The sequence below is a fragment of the Amblyomma mixtum genome, chromosome 4 (assembly GCF_055824585.1).
Source record: "Amblyomma mixtum isolate Tamu chromosome 4, ASM5582458v1, whole genome shotgun sequence".
NCBI classification, from domain to species: domain Eukaryota; kingdom Metazoa; phylum Arthropoda; class Arachnida; order Ixodida; family Ixodidae; genus Amblyomma; species Amblyomma mixtum.
Window position 1 is genome coordinate 73,893,025 of NC_143015.1, and position 10,386 is coordinate 73,903,410.

General features: G+C 43.5%; 1 protein-coding gene across 4 annotated transcripts in view; it reads left to right on the forward strand.

The window, feature by feature from the left end:
* The window catches only part of PICK1 (protein interacting with PRKCA 1), a 42,140-nt gene extending 33,771 nt beyond the window's left edge, over positions 1-8,369 (forward strand). For all 4 annotated transcript variants that reach the window (XM_089586829.1, XM_089586830.1, XM_089586831.1 and 1 more), the window contains one exon: positions 1,505-8,369. The gene's annotated coding sequence lies outside the window, so the exon portion shown is untranslated. The remainder of the gene's footprint in view (positions 1-1,504) is intronic.
* Positions 8,370-10,386: the final 2,017 nt, after the last annotated feature.

Genomic DNA, 10,386 nt, shown 5'->3' on the forward strand with positions numbered 1-10,386 from the left:
TAACAGACACAAATGTTCTGTTAATTTCAGTCAACCCTTGAACTGTCACTGTTTCACGCATTCTCGTTATTTCATCTGTCGTTACTCACCTGCCTTGTTTGGTGAGTGAATCAATGGCTTCTATGTTGTTACATCGCTGCTGTCCAAGAGCGACCACTCCAAGGCTGGTTATCCATTCTTTCCTTTCTGTCTTTAAAATGTCACACTTATCTTTGTACCTGAGCTCATGCATGCGTCGCTTTATGTATGCTGAAACCTCTCATGAGTTTTCTGAGCTGAAAAAACTTTCTCAAGGAGAAATGACTGTATGTTGATGACATGAGATGTTGGGGACTGCCAATTTGTATAATGCCCAGGCGGATTGATGATGTCACATTTTGATGGCAAATGCAACTTATGATTGCACTAGAGATGCCACCGAATGCTCATTGTACGCTTTGAGACTTGTGTACTAAAAATTGTTGCACATTATACTTTCAGCGCAACCGTGATGGTTGCATGCGTTCTAGGAAAGGTTTCTCTATATTTGGAAAGGTTTCACGATAAAATCACGGCTGCTCTGGCCACATTTTAGTGGAGGTGAAACATGAAAGGCACCCATATGCCCCGCCGCGGTGGCTCAGTGGTTGCGGTGCTCGGCTGCTGACCCGAAAGACGCGGGTTCGATCCCGGCCTCGGTGGCTGAATTTCGATGAAGGCGACATTCTAGAGGCCCCTGTACTGTGCAATGTCAGCGCACGTTAAAGAACCCCAGGTGGTCGAAATTTCCGGAGCCCTCCACTACGGCGTCTCTCATAGCCTTAGTCGCTTTGGGACGTTAAACCCCATAAAAACCTAAAAACCGAAAGGCACCCATATACTGTGTGATGTCAGTGCGCAGTGAAGAACCGTGGGTAGTGTAAATTAACTCTGAGTCCTCCACATCTCCCATAGCCCATGTCCAACTTTGGGACTCCATGTACTAGACTGACACTTTGTATAAAAATTTGGAGGTCTGTTAATTGCCATTACCCTTTGACAATTCAATAGTATTCATTTTGTTTTTTTTACTTAGTTCATTCACACCAATGTTTAATTAAAGTTCTTGGTTCAAATCTCTCACTATTCCGTACGATGTGATGCATACTCATCAAATGGTGCTTCCATGCGCCTTTTTTTGTTGCCACTAAACTGGCCACACGTTCGAACTTGGGCTCGCATGTGCAAGTGCCCATGTTCTCTTGCCTTTTGACTGACTTGCACATGGATGGAAGTTGGGAGGCTGACAGTGTAACGTGTGGGATGTTAAGGAGCAGCGATGACGCTGTGGTGTAATGCAGCAGCCAGCAAAACTTATCTGTTTGCGAAGCGACGGGTTTGAATCCCTCTCACGGCTGTAGCATTTTTGGAGTTCTCTGTATCTCTTTGACGTCACACTTCCTTGATCAGTGATTTTCTACGATGAACCGACGCCGGAATTTTCTCTGATGAAGCCTTTAATGCTCTTGCATTAAAACTCTTGCAGGCTACAAAAGCATCGGTCTTCGTCATCATGCTTCAAGTGGCATCCAACAGCAGACGTGTAACTCGACCCCCTCTCGTGGCTTATTTTTGAACCGCCACCCGGACGAGACCACTTGGGAGTGCTAGGGGCCGTCGCATAAATTGTCACCGCTGCCCGACAGTGATGATGCCTGCTGCATTCCAGCTTGCCGCCATTGCCCCCCCCCCCCCCCCCTTCCTCCCCTTTTTTTCTTTCCTTCTTTCACATTTCCAGAGGAGAGCGATCCGGGGGGGGCAATTAAAGCGAGCACCTACAAGGCACTCTTGTGTGGTGGCACTCAGAAACGGTTTTCGGGGTGCTTTATGTACACGGGAACGCACTGTGCCTCTGCTTTCTATTAACAAAGCTGACAAGACCCAGTATGCCGCTTGTTCTATGCTTGTGCCCATTGTACCTCATAGCATGGTCGGCACGAAAGGTAGGGATGCGTGTTAATGTGCGTCACGGGGTTGGCTTCCAGTATGTTGTGGCCATGTCTGTGAGATGCAGGATAGCCGCTGCATGTCATGGCTTAAGCAAAAAAAGAGGTAGACAGTTCAGCACTGACGCATGTTCGCACGTTCCCTTTGGATGGTTTATGGCAGGGTTGCCAACTGTCCCATATTTTGTGGGATTGTTCCGACTTTGCATGAAAAGTTCAGAGTTTGAACTTGCATTAACTTGCACCGATAGGAAACGTGTTTGGCATCAATTTAGGTCTGATGAGACTCGCACACTCAGGCTGTACTGAACTGCATACTTGTGCAGCATAACAGTTGAGGCTGTTTTCACTCTGATTCCATCTGTGAAGGCCTTAAGCCAGTTTAGTATGCGAGCCACCAAAAGCCATGCTCCGCTCAGGGCAGGCTTTGAGCAACAAGCAAAATATTGCTTTGAACTGCAAAACTAAAAACAAAGGTCTCTTAATGCTTGTTATTTTTAATTTTTACCTATCTTTAAGGAAGGAAGGGGGTCTTAAAACTGACCTTTTTATTTAAGGTTAGAGTCTCATAAAATTTTGCACACAGGTGTGTTTTTCTCTCCTGATTCCAAAAATGTAGCCATAGTTGAGCTGATGGTCTTAGATCAAAAGTTATTGTAAATTCTAGAGTGTAATTAGGTAATTTATTCGCAGCTTTAATGAACCTTCTCATTGCATTTTGTTGCTTTTATTTACATGAATTGATAGCCAGTGAATTCTCATACAAACTAACATTCTTACTTTTTTGTTTAGGCCACATATTAATAGCATTTACAATTAGCTTAACGAGTTGCAGTGTTAAATAGTGCGACCTTTTACTCTCGACATAGTATATCACGATGACATGCCATTAGAGAAAAACGAAGGATGTCACCGGTTATGGGCACTCTGTGGCTATCAATTCGTGTAATTAAAAGCAACAAAATGCAATGAGAAAGTTTATTAAAGCTGCATAAGAAATGACCTAATTACATTCTAGACTTTTTAAGATTTAAGACCACCAGCTCAGTTACGATTACATATTTGGAATCGGAAGATAAAAACGCATCTGGGCAAAATTTCACGAGATTCTAGCCATAAATAAAAAAGTTTAAGGACCCATGTCCCCCCTTAACTGAAAACATCCCATCCTCCCACCATGGTCCCTGCTTCCTTTGTTGAATATACAGCAAAAGGGATGGCGGTGCTGATCATAGATCCATGCTATTGTCGTGTTGAGTTGCATTTTTTCTTTCTCTTTGGGAAGCCACTACGAATTCGATGCACTTGTAGATGATGTCTGTACTATGCACGACCTCGTATTTGAATGCAATCTTGTTGGTTTGTGTGCCCAACACGAAGTTTGTTCTTTCCATTCTAGTCGATGCGGCATTGTGGGGAGCTTGTGCACTGCATTTTTTTATACTGTTTTACTGTTTACTTTTTGTACTGACCAGTCTTAAGGTATCTATCTCGAGCCCTCCGTCTTTCATTATCAGAGGGGTTTTTTGTTGGCCTATTTTTGCTGGCGTGTACCCTTGGTTTCCATAGAGCCTCACTATGCTTTCAAGGCTTAGTATGGTTTTTCAGTATTCTCCGAGGACATTTTTCTCACAGCCATTGCTGCGTAAAACATTCAGATGGTTTCACAGCTGTCTAGTCACCTACTTTATGACGGTGTGCAGCGTTCTGGCTGGAAACTACAAAAAGAAGGTGGAATATACGTGTACTGATAAACTTTCATTTTAAAAAATGTCGCTAAAATCTGCTGTTTACTTTGTAGCGTTTATATTTTGCTGCATAGAAATTTAAACACTTCATTGCAGCGAGGATTTCACTACACTGAAGTTTGTTACATCGAGCTTTAAAGGGAAAAATGGGTCTTGAAATGATCAAAAAATGCGAAAATTTCGAGTTTGCAAAAACGGCATGTTCGGGATCAATTACACTCTAAAGCTCCAGCCTAGAAAATTTTAAGGTCTAACTCCAACTTCCAACTACTAAAATATCTATATATTTTGTGCCCACAAAGCCTGAAATGGCGATTTCGGAGCGTAATCCGGCAGGACTTTGTGCCCGTCGCTTCCTGTGATAACGTCCCTGGTGGCTGCCATCCTGTTTTTGTTTGAAAGCTCACTACTGTGAAATATTTTTCGAAAGTCCACATTCCGCGGTTGTTTTTAGGCCTCTGCAACGACCTCTGAAGGCTGGCACGTGCACTTCAAATGTGGTTTTCACAGCTTTTGTGTTTTTTGCCAACATGACTGTCCTTACAGAAGTTTTTATTATGTTTTTATGGTGCAATTTCAATTAATCATCTACCGTTGAAGTCGGAAAGAACTAAACTGTGGAGCTGTGCTGTTTTTGTTTGGCTGAGTCAGACATATCAAACTTTGTGAACCATATTGTCACCTAACTATACTTCGTAATTATGGTGCTTGGACAAAATTTAACATTTTTTTATGATGATGTACTTCAACAATATAATTAGCATAGCTCCATATAGCAGGTCTTTGGCTACAGCCCCTTTCAGTTGAAACCAAAAGGTAGAAAGTGTATTAACTACCCCATAAGAATTTACCTAATCAGGCATCAGTTATTTTCCTATAATATTGGTATTAATAGAGATGTACTGAAACTAAATATATTTTTCGAAACATGAAGAAACATATATACGCACATAATTTCATTACAATATCTTTAATAATAAAATCTTCATTTAAAGACTCGTGTCTCTCCTTAAATGTAGTATGTGTCCGATTTTAGTGTATGTAAAAGAGAAATAATTGCCTAGAACATTTACTCATGTCTGTCTGTTTGCATAGCATTCTAATAACACATGCTGATCTCTGCACCAAGAAAGCAGCATAGACTGTTCTTTGTGATTTGTCTTTAATTCTGCCAGTGCCCGGCTTTCTTCACATCAGTTTCGTATTCCTGTAAATGTTGACTGAAGTCACTGAGGAAAAGAATCTTAAGTCAAATCTTTTTTTCTCTCAAAGGCTTCATTGCAGTTCTCTCATTCAGGCACCGCTACCATTTTCTCTTCAAACAAAAGTTTTTACAATTTTTTCTATCTAAACAGTATACGCAGGCCTCCTGAAAAAGGGCACATAGTCAGGTTTGCAATGCACAACAACAGTGTTTAGTTTTTCACAGCCATGTATGAAATTTTGATCAAAGTGTCTCCGTTATTGGAAACAGTGGCATCAGAATGCAAAGGTTTGTCACATGTGTGGTGGCGAGTTCAAGGGAATTGTATATTTTATTTTAAGAACTACGTGACACTAGAAACGCTGAAAAATTTTTACCAATGGTGGAATGTGTTGACATGATATGTCGAAAGACAAGCTACTGAGATCTCTGTTATAAAATATATTTACTGCATTTCCTAGTGAATATTAAAAGCATGCTAACTGTATTAAAAAGACAGATAAATTAATGTGTAAAAAAAAATCGCTGCAAGCTGCAGCACACTTTCAGAAAGAACTGTGAATTCACGGTGTACAGAATTGTGTTCATTGTTCCTGGAAGGGCTAAGCAGTAATGGTTAGGAAGTAATTTTTGTTCTGCAGCTTTGCAGGCCACGGTGGTGTTTAGTCTCTTCTTTTATTCCTCATTCCTAGTCATTTTGCGTGCAATCTTTCTATCTGTTTTGAAAGATCTTTGAAGGCATTCCAAAAAAGCGACCGCATCACATACTGAAAGCAAGATCTTGACACTGAGGCCTGTTTGCTGCATATATGTACTATATATACCATATATGAGAAGTACTATATATACTATATATGAGAATCCTGTGCAATGAAGAGTCACTCATTCCTTCCCAGAAATGGATCTAGTCGTGCCTTTTCTAGTCACTTGAGTATTTTCTTGCCACTTGTCTGTCAGGTGATAGCAGTACTTTTGAAAGCCGAGTGATAGTGAATGTGCAAGAATAAACAAGACATATACACAGAAAACGCTTTTTTTTTAAGGTTGCAGTGGCACTGATTGTAACTATTAATTTTCAAATCTTGTTCCTAAGGATGGGTGCAATTGTGCTCACAACTTGTCATAGGCATCATCTGCCTGAGTGTGTGTTGCAGAGAAGTATTGGTCCATGCCAGAAAGGTAAATTAGGTCGTCTTGAACTCTCATTGCTTGCTTAGTGGAAAGAGGTGGTCTGTATGCGAGGACATTTTTATCCAATTTTGAGTTAAACTTCCTTCGCACAATTTTATTTGCTTGCAATGTTGGGCACTGAAGACCTGTGTTAGTGCCCCGAGTCAAGCTTAATGGCTTGAGCAAGGTGTGTTGCTGGGCGAGTTGGTTGAGCTACATCTTGTAAAAAACAGCGCTTGTAGACAAAGGACCAGAACGAGAAGGACACACAACTGCGCTGATTAACAAATTGTTAGTCTCAAGTTAGTCACAATTAGTTGTTACAAGTTGTTATTCAGCGCAGGTGTGTGTCCTTCTCGTTCTGGTCCTTCGTCTGCAAGCGCTGTTTTTCACAAGACTTAATGGCTTTCAGTGAACCAACTTGGGCTAGTTTTGAGATGTGAAACTGAAATGTAAAAAGTCAAAAGGCTTGAAAAAAAAAGTAGTGTGGCATTCACATTGCTGAGGATTTATGAGACACTGTGAGTGCTGCAATTCCGTGTACTGAAACAAGCACTGTAATTTGTAATAGCTTCGTAACGGCCGCATTACATTGTTGCACGTACAAATCTGTCACTCACGTGTGGCATCTTTCGTGCTTCCTGAGGTTACCTAATGGTGCCCTGATGGGTCTGTACCATGTACCAGAAAACGTAATGGTCAAGGCCTAGCAAGGAAAGCATCAAATCAACAGAATTCACAGCTGTGTGAGCTGTCAGTGTTTCGTCGTGTGAAATCTCGTTTTCTTTTATTCAGTTTTTGCAGAATATTTTATGTAGTTGTTGGCTTATTTTTGCACAAAAGACCTACATACCTTTCCAACTGGGAATGCCGCCTGGTTTTCGGCACAATGGTGTTTTAGTTGATAGCAATCAGCTTGGTCCAACTAGTCATTGCAAGAATCTGTGGCACGAAAAGAAGCTGGTGGAATAATTTTGGAGTAGCATTGCCCCTTTTCGATGTACATTTCATTTTTTTTCGTGTTTACCAAAAGTGTGCCATATTTACGCACTTGATGAAGGCACTTCGTCTAAAAAAAAAGCTGGTGCTAATTTGGGAGGCATACTATTTGTTATGCTGGGTAAAATTTACGGTTTGAGAAATTAGGTGTTTTAAAATTTCAGTGACTGATTTAGGTGGTAATTTAATATGTATGTTACGTGGTTAAATGCAGGCTGCGCTCTTTGGTTTAAAAGTTATTTTCGGAGAGTTGGCTACATTATGTTGCCTGACACAATGTTTACCTTTGGTGCGCTACTAATTACATCTGAACACTGTTGCGTTGCGAACTGAATTTAGCGAGCCAGGGCTATTTATTGCACTAGTCAGCATGGGACTGCAGGCACTTTTCTAGTCCACTCAAGGCTTTTTTAAGCCAAGAGAGTTTTAAAAAGTTTGTACAGGGTTGCATCTCTTCAGGCACAATTTCATTCCTCTTGCATTCTTTTTAATACGATGGCAGTTAGGTTGTCGCCTTGCACTAACCACCGGGTTTCTTCATAACGTAATTCCCTATTTGGTTGAGAGAGTTTCGACACCATGATCACTGCCAAATTTGAAAATCTGAGGAATAGAATGTTCCAGTACCTTCCATTGAATTATCATGTGGTATTATGTTAACCTGACTCGCTAATCAACCTTAATGCTCCCTCGCTATCTCAACTAAATCACCTTAATCCATTTTCTGAGGTGTGCCTACTTCCAAAATTCGAGGGGGAGGGGGGGGGGGGGGTCCTTTGAAATATTTGGGGTGGGCTAACTTGCAAATGCTGTTGCATTGTCTTCTTTAAGAATGGGGTCAAGAGGGTGCCAAGGCTTTTTTTTTCCGGTGTTTTTTTATTGCATTGCCACACAGCATTGTACTCGCATTAAGTGCTTGTTGCGCACAGCACTGAATGCTTATCATTACATGGTTTCTCTGCAGTGCTGTATTTGCCAAATGTATTTTGTGTGCAAACCGAATTTCATCTCTTTCGAACAATGTCGTTTTTTAGAGCTTGTGGGGGAACTTCTTTCTCGCGGCGAGAGTAGCATTCCTTTTTCGTGCGCAGTGCATCCACTTTTCTGTTCAAGTATCTTCAATTTAAATACAACTGTGCGACATACGTAAAGTGTGCTTCCAGTGATGTTCTCATTGCCTTTTTGCACTACCTCTTTGTGCTGGACTCATTGCAGTGTTTTGATTATGTCTTTATGGTTTTATTGTGAGCTGAACCAGTATGATGAATAAACTGACCTTTGTTATTTTGGGCTCTGAGTGTGCAACAGTGTGTTCTAGGCCTGAACGTTCGGAGTGTGGCAAACTCAAAAAAGCCTTAGAGAGCTTACTCTGTGCTCCCCGTGCTCTTACCCGTGCAGAGGAGGTTGCGCTTCGGAGGATCCGGGTCGGGGTTGCCCTAACTCCAGCCATGACACGAAAGTGGCCGCAATTTGAAGGTTTATATCCCGCCTCGGTTGTCCATTCCGCAGGATCCGAAATCTTGAGGCCGACATTCACCACCTACTGTGGATTTGCTCGGTGCTGAAGCCGGCACGGCACCTAATGGCAGCGGGTCTTTCGCCCAACAATAGTGCTTCATACACCGCTTGGACAGAAGGACCTCATCATCGTTCACTGCTCGCTTTCATTAGATCAGCGAACCTTTTCTCATTTATTTGGGCATCCTCATCTATCATTACATACCGTTTTATGCTCTGAGGCAATCAACATCCCATAAAAAAAATTACCGAAGAAACTTTGGAAATTCTAAAGTGTGCCTGGCGAAAGCCTTGTGGTCTACCCACCGCCGCTTTCCCGAACCGCTTGGCGCCTAGCCGGCTTCCCGCATGTGCGGTTTTTATTGTCTTTGATGACTGCGGTCTCTATTTTGATTGCGCCCGTTTCGTGGCGTTGCCGTCGCCGTTGTCCGCTCGGATGAAAGGAAATTGCACGGGCCTGCCAACTGGCTCCAGCCGAGCCACCACCGTTGCCACGTGCAGATAGAGGAGAGTTCAAATACGGACTGGGACGCCTTCAGAGCACACTGCAAGCAGATCAAGGGCGACATTGTATCTGCGGAGGAGTGGAGCCAGCAACTCAGACAGATCCAAGAACTCTATACTAAAGAGGTGGATAGAACCGAACAAACTCCGGAGGTGGACAAGCGGCTCCTCAAGCTATGGGAGGCGAGACGCGGGCTCACCAAGCATTGGAAAAGACAGAAGTTCAATAGGAAGCTAAAGATTAAAATAGCCGAAATAACTAAACAAGCGGAGGAGTATGCAACGCAGCTGGCTAGGCAAGGATGGCAGCAATTCAGCAACGCGCTGAACGGCACCCTCAGCATGGCCAGGACGTGGCAGATCCTCAGGTCCCTCATGGACCCGAGCAAGAACAAATCAGAAAGCGGCAAATCGATTCAGAGGCTGGTGCACCAGTACACGGGCACGGACGAACAGCTACTCGAGGAAGTCCGGGTCAAATGCTACGGCAGAGACCAGGTCGAAAGCTACCAAGAAGAGTACCAGGGCGAAGAGAATCCAACCATGGATCGGCCCATAACGAGAGAGGAAGTCGTCGAGGCGATCAGGTCGGCAACAAAAAACACAGCAGCGGGGGCGGACAGAATCAAGAACTCGCTCATAAGAAACCTCAGCGATGCAGCCATAGATCAGCTCACAGCCTACTTCAACAAGCTCTGGCAAGAAGGAACAGTGCCGGCCGAGTGGAAACACGCGGTAGTGGTAATGATCCCGAAGCCAGGCAAGAAACTCCAGGTCGAGAACCTCAGGCCGATCTCCCTCACGTCGTGCCTGGGCAAGATGTACGAGAAAGTAATCACAAAAAGGATCCAGTCGCACGTAGAGAAGAACCAACTGTACCCAGACAGCATGTACGGGTTCAGAGCCCACCTGTCTACGCAGGACGTACTACTCCAACTCAAGGAGGAAGTACTCGAGAAAATGCCGAGAAGTGGCGAAAACGTTGTTATGGCCCTCGACATAAAGGGAGCCTTCGACAACGTGAGCCACGCCGCCATCATGGAAGGCATCAACAACACCAACTGCGGGGGAAGAACCCACGACTACATCAGGGCCTTCCTGAGCGACAGAACAGCGACCGTGGGACTAGGCGAGCTGAGAAGCGACGTCTTCACCACGCCTTGCAAAGGAACACCCCAAGGCTCCGTGATATCGCCCGTCCTGTTCAATATGGCGATGATCGGGCTAGCAAGACGACTCAAGGAAATCCCGGGCATCCAACACGTGATATATGCCGACG